The sequence below is a fragment of the Ixodes scapularis genome, unplaced genomic scaffold (genome assembly GCF_016920785.2).
Source record: "Ixodes scapularis isolate PalLabHiFi unplaced genomic scaffold, ASM1692078v2 PGA_scaffold7__128_contigs__length_106722199, whole genome shotgun sequence".
Taxonomy (NCBI): Eukaryota; Metazoa; Arthropoda; class Arachnida; order Ixodida; family Ixodidae; genus Ixodes; species Ixodes scapularis.
The window spans coordinates 90528159-90551246 of record NW_024609882.1 but is presented as its reverse complement, the minus strand read 5'-3'; the positions used below and the strand labels follow the sequence as shown (position 1 = coordinate 90551246).

At 46.5% G+C, this 23088-nt stretch overlaps 1 pseudogene; it reads right to left on the bottom strand.

Annotated features, from left to right (window-relative positions):
* Window positions 1-163: 163 nt before the first annotated feature.
* Window positions 164-18327, bottom strand: LOC121046665 (annotated as a pseudogene).
* Between the last annotated feature and the right edge of the window lie 4761 nt (window positions 18328-23088).

Sequence of the window (23088 nt, the reverse complement as noted above, 5' to 3'; positions counted from 1 at the left end):
CAGACGGCCTCGACATTGGCAGCAGTGTCTACATTTACGGCGGATTCGGCAGGCCAACGTATCTGTAGACGACGTCCTCTAGGACGTCATCCTTGAAGTCGTCCTAGACGCCATTCTTGAGGTCGCTCTTGAGGTCGTCCGAGAGGTCGTCCTCGGCATTGTTCTAAACACCGTCCTTGCCGTCATCCTCGACGTTGTCGTAATTGTACGCCACGGGACCTACAGACGAATTCAAGTTCCCCGCTAAATTTAGCAGCCAAATTTACGGCACGTTACGTTGTGGGAAGTACGGACAGACGGCCTCGACATTGGCAGCAGTGTCTACATTTACGGCGGATTCGGCAGGCAAACGTATCTGTAGACGACGTCCTCTAGGACGTCATCCTTGAAGTCGTCCTAGACGCCATTCTTGAGGTCGCTCTTGAGGTCGTCCGAGAGGTCGTCCTCGGCATTGTTCTAAACACCGTCCTTGCCGTCATCCTCGACGTTGTCGTAACTGTACGCCACGGGACCTACAGACGAATTCAAGTTCCCCGCTAAATTTAGCAGACACATTTACGGCACGTTACGTTGTGGGAAGTACGGACATACGCCGGGGCTTACCTTTCAAGGCGAAAACCTTACTCGTCCCATTTCGTGAAACAGCGGCGTCGTTATGCCCGAAAGATGGCCAAGCAATACGTCATAAAGCACGTGTCGCTCACGCTCACACTCAAGTGCGGGAGCGTGACATCACCGCCGGAGCGCCGTGTGCAAAAGGTGCGCTTCGGACGTCATCTGTAGTCGTATATTTTGTGCGATGGACTGTGAGGCGACCCTGTCTACATCTACGGCCTCGACATTGGCAGCAGTGTCTACATTTACGGCGGATTCGGCAGGCAAACGTATCTGTAGACGACGTCCTCTAGGACGTCATCCTTGAAGTCGTCCTAGACGCCATTCTTGAGGTCGCTCTTGAGGTCGTCCGAGAGGTCGTCCTCGGCATTGTTCTAAACACCGTCCTTGCCGTCATCCTCGACGTTGTCGTAATTGTACGCCACGGGACCTACAGACGAATTCAAGTTCCCCGCTAAATTTAGCAGACACATTTACGGCACGTTACGTTGTGGGAAGTACGGACATACGCCGGGGCTTACCTTTCAAGGCGAAAACCTTACTCGTCCCATTTCGTGAAACAGCGGCGTCGTTATGCCCGAAAGATGGCCAAGCAATACGTCATAAAGCACGTGTCGCTCACGCTCACACTCAAGTGCGGGAGCGTGACATCACCGCCGGAGCGCCGTGTGCAAAAGGTGCGCTTCGGACGTCATCTGTAGTCGTATATTTTGTGCGATGGACTGTGAGGCGACCCTGTCTACATCTACGGCCTCGACATTGGCAGCAGTGTCTACATTTACGGCGGCTTCGGCAGGCAAATGTGGCTGTAGACGACGTCCTCTAGGACGTGATCTTCGACATCGTCCTAAACGCCATTTTGATATCGCTCTTGAGGTCGTCCTCGGCGTCGTTCTAAATGCCGTCCTTGACGTCGTCCTCGACGTTGTCGTAGAGGTCGTCCTAGACGCCGTCCTTGACGTCCATCTCTGGGACGTCGTCCTCGACGTCATTCTATACGTCGTCCTAAAGGTCGTCCTAGAGGTCGTCCAAGAGGTAGTTGCCAACGTCGTTCTCGACGTCCTACTAGACGCCGTCCTTGACGTTGTCCTCGATATGTGTACGGCAACGCAGATGCTTCCTCACGGAAGCCGTGCACCCTTCAATACGCGTAAAAACATTACTCAAAAACATTTTACCCGCGGTACTATAATGCTTTCGCCTTCCTACACCCGTAAGGAGTCTTAAAGGGGCGGTGCAACCATTTGCAGGCTTTGGCTAATTAATTGCGGGAATTGATCCCGGCCACATATAGAACGAAGGGTTGAAAACTATTCTTTCCTGCTTGCCCTAGTTTTCATTAAAAAATTAGAGAAATTGATACCTCTGGCACCCCTCAACTCAACATTGAAGCGGCACCGGCTTCGCCTGTGACGTCATTTGGAGTGGCGTTGGTTTCCGGTTGGGTTCTTCTGGCTTCCGTTTCCCCAGCGCTCGCCGGCTCGCCGGGCTCGCCGCTGTCCCGCTCTCCCGCAGATTCCCGACCAACATGGCGGCATGGGCGGACGGCCTGAGCGACGTCGAGCGCAAGACGCTTGCGCATAGCAAGTCTTGGACTTGTGCGGCGGGCAGTCGACGCGGCGGGCAGTGGAAGTCGAAGTCGAGACACCACGATACTACGGACCACGACCAACGCACTCCGCCGAGCGAGGGAAAGACAAAACGTCCGGGTTGCTCGTGTAGCCGCCGTAGGCGCCTCGGGCGTCGACGGATGACGGCGACGGCAGGTTTTGTCGACTTGCGGTAGATGGCGCCACGATTAATTCATACCCTTTTAGCGGCAATATTAGGCTTCTGAAGCGTTTCTGCATGCCTAAATAACAAGATTTTTTAAAGTTAACCTTAAATCAAGCTTACAATTGCCTAACACTATCACTTACAAAAAACACTCCAAATGACGTCACACCACAGATTCCATTTGCGGCCACCATGTGGCCGCAGGTTGGGAAAAAAGTCGTTCTTTATTTTGCGATTACGCAGCGAAATAGAGGTATTTTGGGATATGGTGGCACTTTTTCTCTTACTTATGCGGAAGTGAACAATATAAAAAATACAAGCTGCACATTCGTTATTGTTGAAATCATTTCACCGCCCCTTTAAGTGTCTTCCAGTAATTTTATATCGACAACATGGTCAATCCTCAAGAACGTACAGTGATGAATTCAACGGCCACAGCGGCGGCGCTATGGGCTTATAGCCAGCGCGCCAAGCGAAAACACACGGCGCGCATGCGTGGGTGGATGCATAACAGTGACATGACAATGCAAGTCACCAACACAACATTCCTTCCCCTTTTAGTTTACAGACACTATTACACAAGTGTAAACACTTTGTATGACACTAGTATAAAAATATTGGGGTGTGTGTATGTTCATACAGCCTAGAACTTAGTCTGCCTCAACGGGCGACTTGTCTCCCAGCTGTAGACGATAAATTTAGCCAAAAGATGGTTAGGGCACAAACGAGCTGGTGGTGGTTAAACATTTCGAAAAAAAACCGAGACTGGGACAATAAGGGACGGACAAACACAAAGTCTCAAACAGAGCTGAATTTTATTTGAGAACGAAGGGTGTTTAAATAGGCATCAAATCCTACACAAATCAAAAGAGACGAAGGAAAGAGAGAGAGAGAAACATACACAACACAAAAAAAGACGAAAGAAAGGGAGGGAAAATTGGCGAAACCCGTTGTTGTACTGCTTGTGGCACGGCTTTCGCCAATTCTCCCTCTTTTTTTCGTCTCTTTTGTGTTGTGTATGTTTCTCTCTCTCTCTTTCCTTCGTCTCTTTTGATTTGTGTAGGATTTGATGGCTATATCGTTCTCAAATAAAATTCAGCTGTCTTTGAGACTTTGTGTTTGTCCGTCCCTTTTTGCCCCAGTCTCGGGGTTTTCTTGAAATGTAAAAATTTAGCCAGTGTGGTACAACCGCATATGGAAATAACACGGCTTGTACATTTCAATTCTATTTTCACACTCAAATTTACATCAGCCTGTCTGGTGGTCTTTTGGAACGCGTCCTTCATCGAGGAGAGACGTGTGAGTGAGAGGGACGACCCCGGCTTCTTCCTGCGCGGCCGGTGCCGTCATCAGCTTCCACTAAAGTCCCCAGATGAGAGCTTCCTAAAGTAGCGACATTCTTTGAAGCGCCAACTGCGTGATGGTACAGGGTTTAGAAGGCAAATGGCGGCGCACAGCAGAGGTTTGAAATGAATGCCGCCATTTGTTCCAGCGGAATGCGCCTTGCCCTTTGTATCGGTTGTCGTTACTTGTAAAATAAGTATCAAGGGACTTTAGTTTCCACACGTGTATCCTGAGCGCGAGCGCTGTCAGGCAGAGCAGGCCAGTACGGCTATGGTGCCTGGATCGCGTCTTCGACTGGTGTGTTTGGCGTCCTATCACGCCCATACATTAAAAGTGGTCCCGAAGTGGCAACAAATGACGTCACAGAAGCCGGAGTGTCATGCTGTTGCCTGTCGCGATCCTGGCGGTTGGCTGTAGAAATGCTGGCGAAAAGCACGAGTGAACGCGAGTGTCGCTGTGGTCATGGCGTCCCAACTTCCGGCTGCTGCAGCTTCCGTGGACTGTCACAGTAGAGAGCGACCTGCAGCAGAACAGGCGTCTGCCACATACACCAGAACTGTTGGAGCGCCGCCAGGATCGCGACCGGCGACAGCATGACACTTCTATGACATCATCGGGCGGAAATCGAGGGACCACTTTTTTGGCCGCGGTGAACACACCAGTCGGAGATGCTTTCCAGGCACCATAGTACGGCTGACCGACTTGTTTTGGCACAGGGTTATGCACAGAGTTTGCGGCACCCAAAAGATCTGCATAGACAAATCTAATGCGCTGTTGTACCCGTACCAAAAATGTAACATTAGACACAACCTTCATTACTATTTTAAGAAAAGATTTGACATTCAGTTGTCACGAAGTTCACCATTACCGCATCCCCCAAAAGAGAAGTGCGAGCAATACCACGGCGTTTATTCGAGCTCTTCTTTATGCTCTTCATTCTGGTTTGCATTGCACGTGGCATGTTTGGTTTTAAAAATAGATAACGGAGTTCGCAGATTTTTTTTTTTTTTTTTTTAAAGATTTACTGTGAGTCTTGCCCGTGAACGAATGCAATGTCATTTTGTATAAAAAAAGAAAAATGTCAATCAAGTGCCGCGTGCTTCTTGTGCACTCCTTTTTTTTTTGGCTGCAGGTGGTATGCCGGCGTTAGCGTATGCTTGAATCTATTCTTAAAAAGGAATTCTTGAAACTCATGACAAGCGAATTCAATAGTTCAATAGTTTTATTGCACTCGAGTGAGTTCCCACCAGGCGCGGAGGAGACAAGAAAAGGCAGGGGCCCATGCACTCTGTGTGCAGTCCGCGTCCACCCGGAAGCAGTTGATAGATACAATATATATACAAATACTTTAAGGAAGAAAGGAAAAAAAAGGGGGGGGGGGGGGGGTTGGGAAGCGTGTCACAGCAACAGCCGCTAGACTAGAACGCCCCAGAGCCGCCACCACCCAACCACCGAATGTCGTCCAGCGCAAGCACAGACCGGACGGAAGTGCCGCGTCTTCTCGCCGGCTGGACACGAGTCCCAGCTAAATCCGAAACAGCACTCCGATCCCCCGCCTGCTTTGGGCGACGCCAAGCGACGAAGAAAAAAAAAAAAACTATCACCACCAAGGCGCTCCCAGCCAGCAGTAGTCGGGTCACAGGTGCCAGCCATCCTCCCTGGTTATTAATCGACAGAGTTCTTTTATGAAATCTCTGTTATTAGGAATTACTGCGGTCAGCTCCGGTGGTAGGGCCAACTAGAGTTCCTGTATCGGCTCCGTACGGGAGCCAGAGTTTCGCGTCTTTTTTCCATGCGCCGCCGTGCCGCTATTCGCCGAGATCCGATCACGTGAAGAGCCGGATCAAGTGCTGTGCAGGAAAGTAGATGTTGCGCGCGCCCAGCCGAACGTTCCCCTGCTTTTGAGCGGGCCTCGCGCCTCGAACGCGCGGCGCTGCTATTCGCCGAATTCAGTGATGTGAGTAGCTGGATCAACATGCCATGCAGGAAAGACGGCGCTACGGGGATGAACGCGCAACTCTGGCTCCAGCAGGGAGCCTATACAGGAACTCTAGGGCCAACCGGAACTCAGCGACTCGTAGGAGGCGCGTTCTCCTGGAGCGAAGTGCGTGTCAGCCCCGGTTGCAGACGGCTGGTACGCCTGTTGAGACGCGGTGTGTTGGGACAGTCTATGTCGTTCTCACTCATAACACGACAAAGCAGCCGAATGGAGGCGACGTCTCTACGATGCTGTAGCGTCTGCCTAATAGCGTTGCGGAGGAGAGAATCGGTGGTAACGTCCCGCTAACTGAGGAGGCAACTTCTAGGCGGTAGAGCGTAAAAGCAGCTTTGAGAACATAAGAGCGCTTCAATACAGGGACGAGAGTAGGAACAAGACAACACAAAGCGTCAACTTGAACTTGTTTAATCGTCCGAAAATCCAGGGTGTAAATACTCTGCATCATCGCGCCATTCAACCAATCCCCTGCTCCGCCAATTCAAGCCCAACTCGATCGACAGCACGCTAACACATCGATCCCCGTAGTTATTTTTTTTATTAGGTCTGCCTCGATATTGCCCTTTACCGTCTTATTTCTATGTTTTCTAATAAGAGGACAAATAAATTCAGGTTTGCACACACAGTCATGGCAGTGCATTGACAAGTGAGCGTCACGCTGTCCGCTCACGTTTTTCTGAGCGGACAGCGAGACGGTAATTTGTCAATGTACGGCCATGACTATGGGTGCAAACCTGAATGTAATTTTTGCAATATTATTAGAAAACATAGAGATAAGACAGCAAGGGAAATTATAAAGTCAGACCTGATAAAAAAACAAACAAAAAAACTACGGGGATTGATCTGTCAGTGTTGCGTCGATCGACATAGTTCTTGCAAGTATTGGCGTGCCATGGAATTGGTTGAATGGAACGATGATGCAGAGTATTTATACCCTTGATTTTCTTACGATTAAACCATTTGAAGGTAGCGCATTGTGTTGTCTTGTTCCTACTTTCCTCCCTGCCTTTAGCGTTATTATGTTCTCAAAGTTCCAGTACCAACTCGCCCAAGAATCCACATTACGTAAAAGCAACCCTTCTTTTAAGAAACTGATAACCATTGTCTCTCAGAACTTTAACCGGCAGTCCATGGGATTCAAACACCAGCTGTATAACCACTACAGATTTTGAGCGGTTGTGCTAGACTTGAGTTTGACCTCAACTCACTTGGGGTGCGAGTCATCCACAACCAGAAAGATCTTGCCATCTCTTTCGGCATAGTCCAGGTGGACAGGTTCCAAATAGTTGGAACACCACAACCACGGCTGTAACGGTGCTGTTGTTACCGAAGCGCGGACAGTGTCACAAATTTCGCACTGCTCGACAGACTCTTCAAGATCTTTCTCAATGTTGGGCCACCAGACGATCCCCCGTTCATGTTGTTAATGCCTGGATGTTCTTCGTACAGATGATCTAGCACATTTCTTCTCGAGGAACTTGGAATAGCCACGCGGTGGTTAAATAGGAGCCAGTTCATGTCCAATGACAGTACCGTCTAACCGAAGTACGGTTCCAGTTCTTTGTCAGCAACTTTAGGCCAACCATGCTGAGTCATCTAGCGAACCTATCTCAGCTGTCCGTCTTTCTCAGTTTCGTTTCCGACATATTCAGCTGTTAGCAGCACGTCTGGAACGGGCGAGACGTAGTGAGCAGCTTCCCGCGTCCACGGGCAAGGTAACGGTAACCTTGACAACCGATCATGTAGAAAATAGCGCAACATTGAGCTCACTCACACTGAAAATACACGCACACTAGAAAAAATATCACTCCAAGTCACGCTAACTTATAACTCAGTCTTTATTTTCGTCTTCTTTTCTTTTCTTTTGCCCGTGTGAAAATTGAATATATCGCCTTCTTTGTCTTCTGTACTAAACATATGTCAATGTTTATCGCACGTATTACCTTCGAGTTGTAAGTTAGCTCGACGTGCGTCATATTTTTTTTTTCTGGTGTGCGTTTTTTAGTAAGTGAGTGAGCTCAATTTTGCACTATTTCTTACACGATGAATACCCAACTTGCCCAAGAATTCATCCTAAGAAACTTGACTCCCCCTCTGCATTTCCAATAAAACCACCCTTTTGTTAGTGGATCGTGTACTGGTAACTGGCAAGTAAGTTGGACCAGCCGTGCATTCTTGCTGCGACTACAGAACTAGAATGCTTTCAGGAATCAAAAATGTCTCTATGCCATACACGACCACCAATGCTTCTCTCTCGATATGAGCGTGGTTCCGCTCAGCGGCGCTCAACGCTCGAGACGCATAAACTGCTGGCCTCTCTTCTCCATTGATAACATGAGAGATAACTGCACCATTACAATAAGAAGACGCCTCACACGTTAGTTTTAGCGGTTTTGCTGCGTCAAAGGGCTCAAGAACAGCGTTGGTACACAGTACTTGTTTGCAACACTCGAAACTTCCTTTACACTCCTTCTTCCAGTTACGTGCGTTTTCTTTTTTGAGCAGTTTGTTAATCGGTTCTAGTGTTGAGGCAAGGCATGGCAAAAACTTTGCGTAAAAGTTTAGTAAGCCTGAGACAGCATTCGACTCTTTCTCGTTCTGTGACTCTGGCACATTGACACCGCTTTGACAGTTTGTTTTGTTGGCTGCAGTTCACTGCTGCTTATCTCGTGTTTAAAATACCTAACACTTCTCTGAAAAACTGTACTATTTTCGGAATTTACACGAATTTCGTGCTTGGGTAGTCGTTCCAATACACGCTCGGTATTTTTTGTACATTCCTCGTATGTTTTGCCGGAAATTAGAACATCATCGACGTAGCAGACAGTGCATAGTATTACCCTAAGTATCTGATCCATCACTGACTGGAACAATGCAGGCGCTCTTGCCACGCCGTAGGGAACTCGTCGGAACCGGTATAGCTCGAGGCGGTTATTCACCGTTAGAAGCTCTTGCGACTGCTCTTCAAGCTCTAGTTGAAAGAAAGCTTTCGACAAGTCGAGGACGGGGAAAACTGTTCCTAGCAGTACTGCCGCAAAAATGTCTCCGGGCTATGGAAGCGGGTAGTGATCTACCTTCAAATGTGGATTTAGTGTGACACGATAATTCCCACAGAGTCTCACTGTTTTCTCTTTCTTTGGAACAACGAATAAGGTCGTTGCTTCATCGCTGTGTTGGGCTCGGTAGATTACACCGTTTTCTTCCAATGTAGTTAGCTGTTTCTTTACACTTTCACGGAGCGCATAAGGCACAGGCCGAGCTTTGCGAACTACAGGCCGGGCGTTATATTTTAAAAGTAAGCCTCCTTTGAAACCGTCAATTACGCCGAATACACTTTCAAACGCGTCACTGTACTTCTGTTTCAATGACACTTGCGTTGTGACAGTGTGCACTGACATTATCCGAGACCAGGGGGGCTAAGCTCGGCGCGGCGAGATCGAGGCAAGTTCTCCGCCAAACTCGCCGACCGCCGCGATTGGTCGGCGCCGTGCATGACGACACGCGCCGACACTCCCTAGATTGTTGTTGTTTCCGAGTTTTTTGGCGCAACAGCAACGGAGGCCATACCGCGCCAGACTAAGTTAACTAATGAAACTCCTATGGTTACCTCATTACAAAAAGGCGATCCTGGAAACAACTGGGACTAGATCTGGTGTATAAGGCCAGTACTAGTAATATATGATAAAACTCGATCAAGAGGAACGAGAGGGTGCTTTCCCAGCAAAAGAGCGGGATGAAACGGAACACAAATTCTAAAAAAACTCTGGAAAATGAGGGCGTCGTTCAGTGTCGAATTCCGGGCAGATCCACAAAATATGAAGAATAGTAAGATTGTCTCCACAGTGCTCACAAACTGGTGGATCCTCCCCACAAAGGAGATATCTGTGTGTAAGGAAGGAGTGCCCAATTCGAAGCCGGCACAATACAACTTCGTGAAAGCGGTTCTTAAGTGAGGAGCTTTCCCAACACCCAAGGACTGGTTTGCTCACATGGAGCTTGTTATTAGTCTCCATGGCCCACTCTGTCTGCCACAAACTAAAAAGTGGTGACTTAATTAATGGTTTGATATCCTGATAGGGCAAGCTTGCTTGATATTTAGAGCAGTTACCTGAAGATGCAGCGAGCCTGTCTACCTCCTCATTACCCTTTATTCCCACATGACTCGGAACCCAGCAGAATTTTATATTGTGACCTTTACGTAAACCTCTGTTGAGTTTACTTTGCACCTGTTCCACAAGCATATTCTTAGTGGCTTTTAGAGAGCATATTGCAGTAATGGCACTTTGAGAGTCCACAAATATTACGGCCCGTCTAGTTTTAGTTTTCAGGATATAATCCAATGCAAAAGACACAGCATAGACTTCAGCAGTAAATATACTCGCAAATTCCTCTAGACGTTTAACTTTTACAAAACGACCTGAATGCACGGCACACCCGACAAATGATGAAGTCTTGGCACCGTCTGTGTAAAAGTGAGCATAATCTTTATATTTCTCTTCTAGGTCAAGGAATTCCTGCTGAATCACAAGAGCTGATATGCTATTCTTATTAAACTTAGTGAAAGTCCAGTCACAAAAAACACGCACCACATTCCAGGGTGCCACGCAGACTGTGTTCTGAATTAGGTTAAGTTCGTCCAGATGAAGTTGAAGTGAGGAACAAATTGCTCTATACGAAAACTCAAGGGTCTGACAATGCTTGGCTTATTTTCAAAGAGACGGTGGAATTGAGATCTTTGTACGGAATGGTACGTTGGGTGATCAGGGTTTGCTAGGATCCTAGACGCGTAAGTTAGGCTGAGGTATTGACGTCTTTTACACAGCGACATTTCATTTGATTCCGCATACAAACTAAGTACAGGCGATGTCCGAAAAGCACCTGTTGCCAAACGCAAGCCAAGATGATGTACAGGATCCAACATCTTGAGAGCAGATGGGCGAGCCGATCCGTACACCACGGCGCCATAATCAAGACGAGATCGCACAAGCGCGGTGTACAAATGCAACGGACATTTCCGATCTGACCCCCATGATTTATGAGCCAAAACTTTCAGAAGGTTTGTGGAACGAAGGCAAATTTTCTTGAGAAATTTCAGGTGGGGAATGAAGGTAAGTTTTTTGTCAAATATGACACCAAGAAGCCTGTGCTCCTTCCTAACAGGGATCAGAGTACCGTATAGTTCCAAAGCTGGGTCTAAGGAAAGCCCGCGACGTAGGGAAAAAGGCACACAGATTGTCTTTGCAACAGAGAACTTGAAACCCTTTTCGTCTGCCCACTTAGAAAGTTTGTTTATAGCTAGTTGTAACTGCCGCTCACAACTAGAAAGATTGCAAGAAGATGAGGAGATCTGTATATCGTCAGCATAAAGAGAGTAGGAAATGGACCGAGGTAGCATTCGTGCGAGAGAATTCATTTTCAGTACAAACAAAGTGACGCTCAAAATGCTTCCCTGTGGGACTCCGTTTTCTTGAACAAAAGGTTAAGACAGGGTGCTGCCAAGCCGGACATGAAAGGTTCTGTTTATTAGAAAGTTCTTAATGCATTGCAACATCCTACCACGGATATTGCAAGCATACAAGTCTTTCAGGATACCATATCTCCAAGGGGTATCATACGCCTTGTCTAAGTCAAAAAACACTGCAACACAGTGCTGCTTGTTCACAAATGCCTCGCGTATAACGGTTTCCAGGCGAACCAAATTATCGAGAGTAGATCGACCTCGGCGAAACCCGCACTGATTTTTGTCAAGGATCTTTTGGCTTTCTAATATGTATATTAACCTCATGTTTATAAGTCTTTCAAATGTTTTCCCGACACAGCTCGTCAGAGCAATGGGACGGTAGCTTGAGGGTAGTGAAGGGTCTTTCTGTGGCTTTAGGAGCGGGATGACATGTGCATGCTTCCAGGCATGGGGAAAGCAGGCTTTTTCCCACCATAAATTGAAGAACAAGAGAAGACTTTTCAGGGACTCAGGAGAAAGGCGACGAAGCATTTCATAATGAACTGCATCGGGCCCTGGAGCAGAAACCCTCGTTATGTCAAGTGCCATTTCAAGTTCACACAGTGTAAAAGGCTGGTTATAAGGCTCAGAGTCTCCTCCAGATATGGAGATGTTTTGTCGCTCTGCACGAGATTTAAATCTACTGAACGAATCACTGTAGTTTGCCGAGCTGGATGTGTTATAAAAATGTTCACCAAGGATGTTGCCCATGTCAACTAAAGATGAGGAAGGGGCATCAAAAGTGGGAATTGCAAAGCACCTATAATCTCCATTTATTTTCCCGTATCTATCTCAAACCTCTTTGGCAGGCACAAAACTATTTATAGAAGAAACATACTTCATCCAGGATTTCCATTTCGACTGCTTCCTGGTCCAATGGGCTTTAGCTTTCCGCTGCCTGAACTCTGCGAGATTACATGATGTGGGATATCTGCGAAGTTTGCCCCAAGCCCTGTTTTGATCCGCTAAGGTTGTGGCACACTCCTTGTTCCACCATGGTTTGCATTTTTTTGGCACATTACCAGAGGTTCGTGGAATAGACACCTCAGCAGCATTTAGTATCTGCTCAGTAATATACAGTGTAGCATCTTCGGGTGACATAGAAGAAAGCAGAGAAGGGTCCAAGGTGGAATGTAACCCAAAAAGTGACCAGTCAGCTTTATCTAACTTCCACCTAGAGATACGTTTCAAAAGTGAGGGCAGCTGAACAACGCTCTCTAAACCAATCGGAAAGTGATCACTGCCAAAAGGGTTGTTGAGAACATTCCATGTAAAGCAAGGAAACTATGAGGGGGATGTGATCGACAGATCTATGGATGTAAATGTGGTGTGAGCTGCACTGACAAGTGTTGGCTCTCTCCCATTAAGAAGGCATAGCCCAGATGCCAATAAAAAACGTTCAACTACACCTCCACGAGTGTCTTGACGAATACTACCCCATAGGGGGTGATGGGCCTTAAAATTGCCTAGAATCATAAAGGGTTGTGGGCGTTGACCTACAAGACCCTGCAATTCACAAAGATGTAATGGAGTGTTAGGTGGTAAATAAAGTGATACTACAGTTATGAGGCGGTCTAAAAGAAGGCGCCCTGCCACGGCTTCAAGTAGTGTGCAGAGTGGGACCTCAGAGCAGGCAATTCCACCCTGTACAATCACTGCCACGCCACCAGAGGGAGTGTCACTAAGACGGTCTTTTCTAAAAACCCGGTGACGTCTTAAAATATGAGGAGAGCGGTCATGAAGATGAGTTTCCTGAAGAGCAAGAGCTATTGGCCGAAGCTCATACATGAAATGATTTACATCATCAATATTTCTTAAAAGTCTACGACAGTTCCATTGCATAAAATTTACTTTTGTCATTTATAAAATTTGTATATGTCGTAAAATGTAAATTAATAAAGCTCGCTAGTTAAAAGGTTAAAACTCAGGAGAGAGACCACTTGGATTACTTTGGCGCAGTAACCGGTTTTTTGTTCTTCTCTGTACGGCTCTGCGTCTGCCACTCCATACTATCCGGGTCAGAAGCAGGAGCAGCCAAATCGTCTAACTCCATGGACAAGTCTGCCTCTTGAGTTGTGTCGCTGGTGTTAGCCAGCGTTTTCTTTCGACTCGGATCACGGGGAGCCAGGCCCCGGCCGCGACCAGCCGAGACGGCAGCGGAGGTGCTGGGCAGAGCGTCTTTACACTCTGCCTGCTCCGACCCCATGGGTACTAGGGGAGCAGCACGGGAGTTGTGCCGCTCTTTGGAGGAGGCCCTCTCCAGTGAGTCTGGGCGAGAGTGTCGCCCCTTCTCACCGGGGGAAGGCGTCGAAGTAAGGACTGGCAATGGCATTGCCTGCCTGTCCTTAGACTTGAGGGCAGCTAGTGTGCTCCCTCCAGAAGGTGGGGAGAGCTGCTGCCCCTGCGGGGGGGTGGGGGCCCGAGGGGCCACTGCCAGGGCTTCAGGCGAGACCTGGGTGGCCTTCAATTCCGTTCGCGGTGGAGGGCCCCTGCGCACCGCGTCGGAGTATGTGCCTTTAGAAAGAAAAGAGAATCTTTGTTTTGCCTCGGGATACGATATGTTTTCTTTGGCTCTTAGAGTAAGGATTTCTTTCTCTTGTCGCCACAAGGGGCAAGAGCAAGAGTAGGCAGGGTGAGGACCCTTGCAGTTGGCGCAGGAAATGGCATCTTCACAGATGTCGGCTACATGGTCGTGGCTGCCCCACTTTGAGCAAGTCTCTTTCCCTCGACAGCTGCGTGATCCGTGGCCAAAGCGCTGGCAACGGAAGCACCGCTGGGGGTTGGGGACATAGGGGCGGATGCGGCGATTAATGTATCCTGCCTTGATGGTTTCTGGCAGTGTGTGTCGTTTAAATGTAAGAATGACGTGTTTGGAAGGGATTTCCTCACTATTTTTTCGGAATATAATGCGCTTAACAGCAACAACACCAACACCTTGGAGTCCCTCGAGGAGTTCTTCCTATCTAGTGTGCAAGAAGTCATCCTCGGAGAGGACCCCACGGATGGTGTTGAGCGTGCGGTGAGGGCTAACTGACACTTTGACATCAAGAAAACTAGTCAACTTCAGGATCGCTTCACTTTGTTTTTTGGTGGTTACCTCCACTAAGAGGTCTCCGGAGTGCTGCTTTTTAGCCTTGTAGGGGAACCCGACAAGGTTTTCTAGTACCTTGGCAACAACAAAAGGCGACAGCTTTGCAACAGGTTTATGTTCATCGAGAGAATGAACAACGAAAAACTTTGTAAATGTTTCAATTTCAGGATCTTTGTCAGTGGTCTTGGGTTCAAGACAACGCCTTTTAAAGCCTTGCCGTGAACGGGGTTTAGAGGGGTGGGGCGCCATAGGAGGGCAAAGAGTGTTCCGAATCCGCGGTGCACCGCCCATCACCGAGCCCAACAAGGGGTTAGGTAACGCACCATAACAAGAAGGGCTTGGCTGGAGACGTTACGCTAACAGTGCTGCCGGGAAACTATACCCAAGTGTGGGTCAAGACAGAGGTCCATTGCCACCCAAGGTGAGCCCTTGCCGCCAAAGAGGGGTGAAAAAGGAGTGAGATAAGTGAAAGAGAAGTAAAGGAAACAGGAAAGGTAAAAGTGAGAGTAGTGAGAGTGAAAGTAGAATAAATGGCGACTAGACTGAATCATCCTGGCCGGGCCTTACCAGGACTCCCGTCTATGAGAAGCGGGGGCCGAAGTGGTGTATTGCATCACCCGGGGGGCCCCGAAGGGTCCAAACCTGCCCCGGGCTCGGCTCAACCACCAGGATTCCCTTTTCCCCAGACACGGGAATGCCACGCACAGCCAGACGTGGGCGGGCGAACCCGCATGGCTCAGGGCCCGTGGAGACGCCACTCTCCAAACACCTGCTTTCACAGGTGCCCCCTGCGGGGGACACTCCCTAGATCGTGACGTTAAACGGAGGGTTTGAGGCGGTCGGAGAGTTGCATATTCGGAACTCGCGGCGAGATGCGGTGACGTCATTGTGACGTGGCAGAAGCCGCCGCGGATGGGAAAAGCTTGCCAGCTCCGACCTAGGCGAGTTTGGGCGAGTTGGGCGCGAGATCAGGGAGAAGCGTCCAAAATGGCAGCGTTTTCGTTCGTGTTTTGCCTTCGGCATAGGTATTTAAACCACGCCAATGTGTTGGACATGGACGACGTTCATTTTCTACAACACTCTCGCCTCTCGAAAGACGTGGTAAGGTGGCTGTGCGATGAACTGCGTGGCGAACCGGGCTTGAGGCGATGGAGCCGTGAATGAACCGACGCCCCCGTCGTGAATTCTACATTCAAATTCTACAAAGTGAATCCTAGAAACAAATGTGTTTTTACGGCAATCTGCAACCATGAACGCGATTTAACATTACCTACAGGCTTTTACAATTATTTTGATGGGTTGCTCTGCTGCGTAGATTCAGGATAAACGCACTTGATAAAATTCAAACTAAAACATGATAGAAGAAAAGCAATATACATGAATGGCGCAGACTAACAACTGTGTAATTTCTTTCTCATCTTTCTTCTTCCACACCGTATTTTGACAAAAAAAATGGCCGTTAGTTGTTTATACAGCAGGAGAACATGCCAGAACATTGCGACATTGTCACCTACTGTAGATAAGCAATTTAGCCAGTGCAGTATGACTGCTAGCCTAGGGTCTTTAATGTGCACCACGTAGCAGTGATACACGACCGCATGCCGGTAGGATGCTCATCAACATCGAAAAGGGCAGGGGTGGGGGGTGAATCCACGATCCTGAGTTTTGCAGCGCGAGCTTTCGCTCCACGTGCACCCTATTCTGAAAAAAGAAAAAAAATATTGTGGCTGTGTGGCGGTGTGGGGGGAAAAAGATGAGAAAGAAACTACACAGTTGTTAGTGTGCTCTATTCCTGTATGTTGTTTTTCGTCTATACTCTGCTTTAGTTTCTACCTTTATCAAGAGCGTTTTTCTTGCAACTACGTGGCGCAGCAAACCATCACAATGTAAATCACAATGTTGTAGTGATGTGTAAAAGAGAAAGTTACGTCAGATCATATCACGCGAGTGCACTGATTGGGTAGCGGTTCCCATTGTTATAAAGTCAATAAAAGGCGAGCGATCGGGCCGGTCGCTCGAGGACACGCTCAGACCACAATCCAGAACGAACGTGTCTGTTGGCTTGCTCCTGCGGGATCTGATGTCGTCGGAGGAATCACCACTCCGAAATGACCGGCCGTTTCCCGGAACCCACACCGCAGCCCGGTGAGTCGGACCTCACGCATCCAGCGATGTCCCGGCGAACCTGCCTTTAGGTCAACGGCACCTCATCACCCTGCAGACCAGTTGGCCAGCGCGCGGTCTTATAATACTACAAATATCTAGTTAACTAGCCCACATCCAAGCAATGTTTGTATTATTAGCATCCCTGCTGTTACCTATTCTTATTTGTCATTTAGGATTTAAATTAAAAAAATTGGGCTGTATTTATGTTGATACTGCCTAAACTTGGTCTGCCTCAACGGGGAAGATTCTCCCAGCTGTAGATGAGAAATTTAGCCATGCAGTGCCGTACAACCGCTAGCCTGGGGTCTTTAACGTCAATCCCGCGGTAGTGTTACACGACTGCACGCCGGTACGATGCTCATCAACATCGAAACGGGCAGGGGTGGGGATTGAACCCAACATCCTAGGTTCTGCAACGGATGTTTCGCTCGACGTGCTCCGAGCTGGTGTGCGCTAGCCCAGCCGGCCACCGATCCCCCGATTTAAATAAAATAAAAACCCTTCACTGTGGAGCGTAGGGAAAAATCGGAGCTACGCTGGGGAACTCGCCGCCGCCGGGGGGGTCGGAAATGTAAGAGGGTGAGTGGGAAACTCGCCAGGGCGGAGTCAAAAGAAGCTCCTCCCCTCCCTCGTGACGTGGCATTGGAGAGATTCCCGCCGGAGGCGAGCTTAGCCCCCCAGTTCAGTCGCACTTTTCATAACCAGTCACGGACCAGTTAGTTTGGAGTGACTTCCCTTTTGCATCTGCGCAATGACCAACGGCAGGGTGTGGTCGTTCCCCTCGTGCGTTACTCGAACGTTAACACATCCTTTTACTGGAATCAAACTTACATTGCGAGCTTTTAGCGTTACGTTGCTTCTTCCGCAGCATTTCTTCCCAAACGTTTTACGAAATGCGCTTTCGTTCATTATGTAAACATCAGATCCCGTATCTACTTGCTTTTCGACCTGTTTGCCGTCGATCACTAGGTTTACATATTAGGCGCCTACCTTTGAGTTTGCTGGAACTTCGAACAATTCAGCTTCCTCAACGGCTTTCGCTACCGTTGTTACTGCATTGACATTTGTTTTACAGATTTTGCAATGTGAAAATCTTGCTCTTTAAGTGAGCAAAAACCTTTGAGTTGTGTGCGCTACCATATCTAGTACGCGTGACATTTGTCTTTGAAGCCGGAAAAGTCTTTTTACCTTGTCGCTGCGTAGACCTTCGTTGCCAGTTGACGTCACCCCGGAAGCTCCTGCTAGCTGAGGGTTCCTCTGTGCGCCGAACCTCTCCGCTTTGGCCTAGTGCCGCCTTTATTCCCAAGGCAGAGCTGTAGGCCCGGTCAAAGGTGAGCTCTTTGTCGTTGGTTCCCAGTAGCTTGCAGCGGATCGTGTCATTCTATAGTCCCACAATGATATGTTCTCAAAGCGCATCTTCCACAAAAGTGCCAAAATTGCACGTAGCTGCCAGCTTCTTGATTTCCACGATAAAGTCGCTAATGGTCTCACGTTCACCTTTAACCTTTCGGTAGAATTTGTATCGTTCCACCACCGGGGAACGCTTGCGAGCGCAGGGGTTCAGGAGGATCTTGACGATGTCGTCGAAGTTGGCTTCCGCAGGGCTTTTTTTGGAAAAAGTAGGTTCCGAAGGGTGATCAACGCAGCTTCGTCGATAAGCCTGATGAATAACTGCTGCTTGGTGGCCTGGTCAATCTTTTGTGCAGTTGCGAAAACTTCAAAGCGTTCCACGTAAACTTCGAAGTTGCCCTTTTCAGGAGAAAATTCCGGGAGTTGCCCCAAGACAGAACTGTTCCGGATGGTACTGTCCGAAGTCTTGTCGTCGTCTTCCATGCTCATGGTTCTTTAGCAAACAGGCTTGTTGACCCACACCTTGTCGCCACTGTTACTTGTGGGAAGTACGGACAGACTCTGAGGCAGGATGGCTTACGGCATTATGGACAACATGGTCAATCGTCAAAAACGACCGACGCTGAAGAGAACGGCCACAGCGGCGGCGCTCCGGGCTTATACACAAAGCGCCAAGCGATAACAGAGGGCGCGCATATGTGGGGCGCACACATCACACTGCGGTATGACAGCGCAAGTCATCGACACAACATATCTGACCCATGCACGGATTCAGTTTCCCTGCTACATTTTAGCGGAGAAATTCACGTCACGTGACCTAGGCACAAATCCAGTTTTGCCGATAAATTTGGCGGAAAATTTGATGTCAAATACAAAATACAAAAGAAGTTGAGTTTCTCGCTATATTGAGCGGAAATATTTCCGTCACTTGACCAATGCACCCATACAGTTTCCCTGCATAATTTGGCGAAAAAAAAAACACATCACGACCATAAAATCATTTATTCATCAACAACATAGCGACGAAAAATTAATGCGTCATTTCAATGCATGATATCACAAATTTTTTCGCTGTATTTAGCGGGGAACGTGCATTTTTTCTTTATGTCCTTCGACATCAGGTGAAGTGAAAAATTTTATCTGCGAATATAGCGGGGAACTGAATCGGTGCATAGGCCACGTGACGTGAATTTTCCCGCAAAGTTAAGCTGGGAAACCAATTTAGTTCAAATGCCACGTTATATAAATTTTCCAGCTAAATTTAGCGAGAAAACTGTATTGGTGCATAAGTCACGTGACGTCAATTTTACCGTGAAATTTAGCTGGGAAACTAAATTAGTGGATAGGTCATGTAATGTCAGTTTTTCAGCTAAATTTAGCGGAAAAACTTAATTGGTTCATAGTTCACGTGACGTGAATTTTTCCGCTAAATTTAACTGGGAAACTAAATTAGTGCATAGGTCACGAGATGTCATTTTTCCGCTAAATTTATCTGGGAAACTGAATTGTCACATGAGTCACGTGACGTGAATTTTTCCGCAAAATATAGCTGGGAAATTAAGTTAGTGCATAGGTCACGTTATGTCAGTTTTCCAGCTAAATTTGGAGGGGAAACTGAATTGGTGCATAGGTCATGTAACGTCAATTTTTTAGCAAAATATACCTGGGAAATTAAATTAGCGCATAGGTCACGGGATGACATTTTTTAGCTTAATTTAGAGGGGAAACTGAATTAGCACATAGGTCACGTAACGTGTATTTTGCAGCAAAATATAGCTCGGAAATTAAATTAGGCCATAAGTCATGTGATGTCACTTTTTCAGCTAAATTTAGAGGGAAAACTAAATTAGTGCATAGGTCACGTGATGGTATGTTTACAGCTAAATTTAGCTGAGAAACTGAATTGGTCCATAGGTCACGTGACGTAAGTTTTGCTTCTAAATTTAGCTGGGAAACTAAATCCGTGCATAGGTCACGAGATGTCATTTTTTCCGCTAAATTTAGCTGGGAAACTGAATTGTCACATGGATCACGTCACGTGAATTGTTCCGCAAAATATAGCTGGGAAATTAAGTTAGTGCATAGGTCACGTGATATCAGTTTTTTAGCTAAATTTAGCGGGGAAATAAATGGGTGCATAGGTCACGTGACGTCAATTTTTCCGCAAAACGTAGCTGGTAAGCCAGATTAGTTCATAGGTCACGTTATGTCAATTTTTTCAGCTAAATTTACCAGGGAAACTGAAATGGTGCATAGGTCACGTGAAGTCAAATTTTCAGCTAAATTTTAGAAGAGAAACTGAATTCGTGCATCGGTCCCGCGATGCCGATTTTTCAGCTAAATTTGGCGGGGAAACTAAACTGGGGCATAGGTCACGTGACGTAAGTTTTCCGCTAAATTTAGATGGGAAACTGATTTAGTGCATAGGCCACGTGAAGTCGTTTTTTAGCTAAATTTAGCGGGGAAACTGAATTGCGGCATAGGTCAAGCGACGTCAATTTTTCCGCTAAATTTGTTTGGGAAACTAAATTGGTGCATAAGCCATGTGATGTCATTTTAGCTAAAATTAGGGGAAACTTAAATTGGGCATAGGTCACATGATATGAATTTTTCAGCTATATATAGAGGTGCACTAAATTAGCGCATAGGTTACGGGATGTCAGCTTTTCAGCTAAATTTAGCGAGGAAACTTATTTGGTGCCTAGGTCACGTGACATCAATTTTTCCACTAAATTTAGCTGGCAATCTAAATTAGTGCATCGGTCACGTGGTGTCAGTTTGTCAGCTAAATTTATCAAAGAAACTGAGTTGGCGCATATGTCACGTGACGTGAATTTTTCCGCTGAGTATAGCTGGGAAACTAAATTAGTACATAGATTACATGATGTCAGATTTTCAACTATATTTAGCGGGGAAACTGAACTGGTGCATAAGTCACGTGACGTGATTTTTTCAACTGAATTTAGCTGGGAAACTAAGTTTGTGCACAGGCCATGTGATGTCGTTTTCGAGCTAAATTTAGCGAGGAAATTAAATTGGTGCATAGGTCAAGTGACGTAAATTTTTTCACTAAATCTAGCTGGGAAGCTATATTTGAGCATAAGTCATGTGATGTCATTTTTTGCTAAAAAGGGGAAACTTAAACTGGGCATAGGTTACATGATGTCAATTTTTCGGCTAAATTTATCAAAGAAACTGAATGGGTGCATAGGTCACTTGACATCAATTTTTCCGAAAATTTTAGCTGGGAAACTAAATTAGTACATAGGTCACGTGATGTCAGTTTTCGGCTAAATTTAGGGAGGGAACTGAATTGGTGCATAGGTCACGCGACGTGAATCTTTCCGCAAAATTAAGCTGGGAAATCAGATAGTTTATAGGCCACGTTATGTCAATTTTCAGCTAGATTTAGTGGGGAAATTGAATTGGTGCATAGGTCACGTGACACGATTTTTCAGCTGAATTTAGCTGGGAACAAAATTTGTGCGTAGGTCCCGGAATGTTAGTTTTTTAGCTAAATTTTGCTGGGAAAGTTAAGTGATGCATAGGTCACATAAAGTCAATTTTTTCACTAACTTTAGCTGGCAAGCTAAATTAGTGCATAGGTCACGTGATGTCAGTTTTTCAGCTAAATTTAGCAGGAAACTGAATTAGTGAAGAGGTCACGTGACGTAAATTTTTCACTAAATTAAGCTGGGAATCTAGATTAGTTCATAGGTCAATTTATGTCAATTTTGCAGCTAAATTTATCGGGGAAAATGAATTGGTGCATAGGTCATGTGAGGTGATTTTTTCAGCTGAATTTACCTGGGAAACTAAATTAGTGCAGAGATCATGTGATGTCCGTCTTTTAGCTAAATTTAGCTGGGAAACTGAATTGGTGCACAGGTCACGTGACGTCAAATCTTTCACTAAATTTAGCTGGCAAGCTAAATCATGTCATAGGTCACATGATGCCAGTGTTTTTTGCTAAATTTAGCTGGGAAACTGAATTGGTGCATAGTTTATGTGACGTCAATTTTCCCACTAATCTAAACTGGGAAATCAGGTCACGTTATGTTAATTTTTCAGATAAACTTAGCAAAGCAACTACATTGGTGCATACGTCACGTGACGTGATTTTTTCAGTTGAATTTAGCTGGAAAACTAAATTAGTGAATAGGTCAGGTGATGCAGTTTCCAGCTAAATTTAGTTGGGAAACTGTATTGGTGCATAGGTCACGTGCGATCTATTCCACTAAATTTAGCTGGTAAGCTAAATTAGTGCATAGGTCACGTGATGTCAGTTTTTCAGCTAAATTTAACTGGGGTACTGAATTGGTGCATAGGTCACGTGACGTCAATTTTTTTACTAAATTAAGCTGGGATATCAGATTAGTTCATAGGTCACGTTATGTCAATTTTTCAACTAAATTTAGCAGGGAAAGTGAATTTGTGCATAGGTCATGTTACATGATTTTTTCAGTTGAATTTAGCTGGGAAACTAAATTAGTACCTAGGTCACGTGATGTCCGTTTTTCAGCTATAGTTAGCTGGAAAACTGAATTGGTACATAGGTCACGTGACATCAATTTTTCCACTAAATTTAGCTGGCAAGCTAAATTAGTGCATAGGTCACGCGATGTCAGTTTTTCGGCTAAATTTAGCTGGGAAACTAAATTTGTATCATAGGTCACGTGCCGTGGAGTTTTCCGCAAAATTAAGCTGGGAAACCAGATTAGTTCATAGGTCACGTTACGTCAATTTTTCACCTATATTTAGCGGAAGAACTGAATTGGTGCATATGTCACGTGCCGTGATTTTTTCAGCTGAATTTAGCTGGGAAACTAAATTCGTAGGAAGGTTAGGTGATCTCAGTTTTCAGCTAAATTTAGTTGGGAAACTGAACGTGGCGTCGATTTTCCACTAAATTTAGCTGGGAAACTAAATTAGTGCATAGGTCACGTGATGTCAGTTTTTCAGCTATAGTTAGCTGGGAAACTGAATTGGTACATAGGTCACGTGACATCAATTATTCTACTAAGTTTAGCTGGTAAGTCAGATTAGTTCATAGGTCCCGTTATGTCAATTGTTTCAGCTAAATTTACCAGGGGAACTGAATTGGTGCATAGGTCACGTGACGCCAAATTTTCAGCTAAATTTTAGAAGGGAAACTGAATTGGTGCATCGGTCCCGCGATGCCGATTTTTCTGCTCAATTTGGCGGCGAAACTGAATTGGGGCATAGGTCACGTGACGTAAAGTTTTCCGC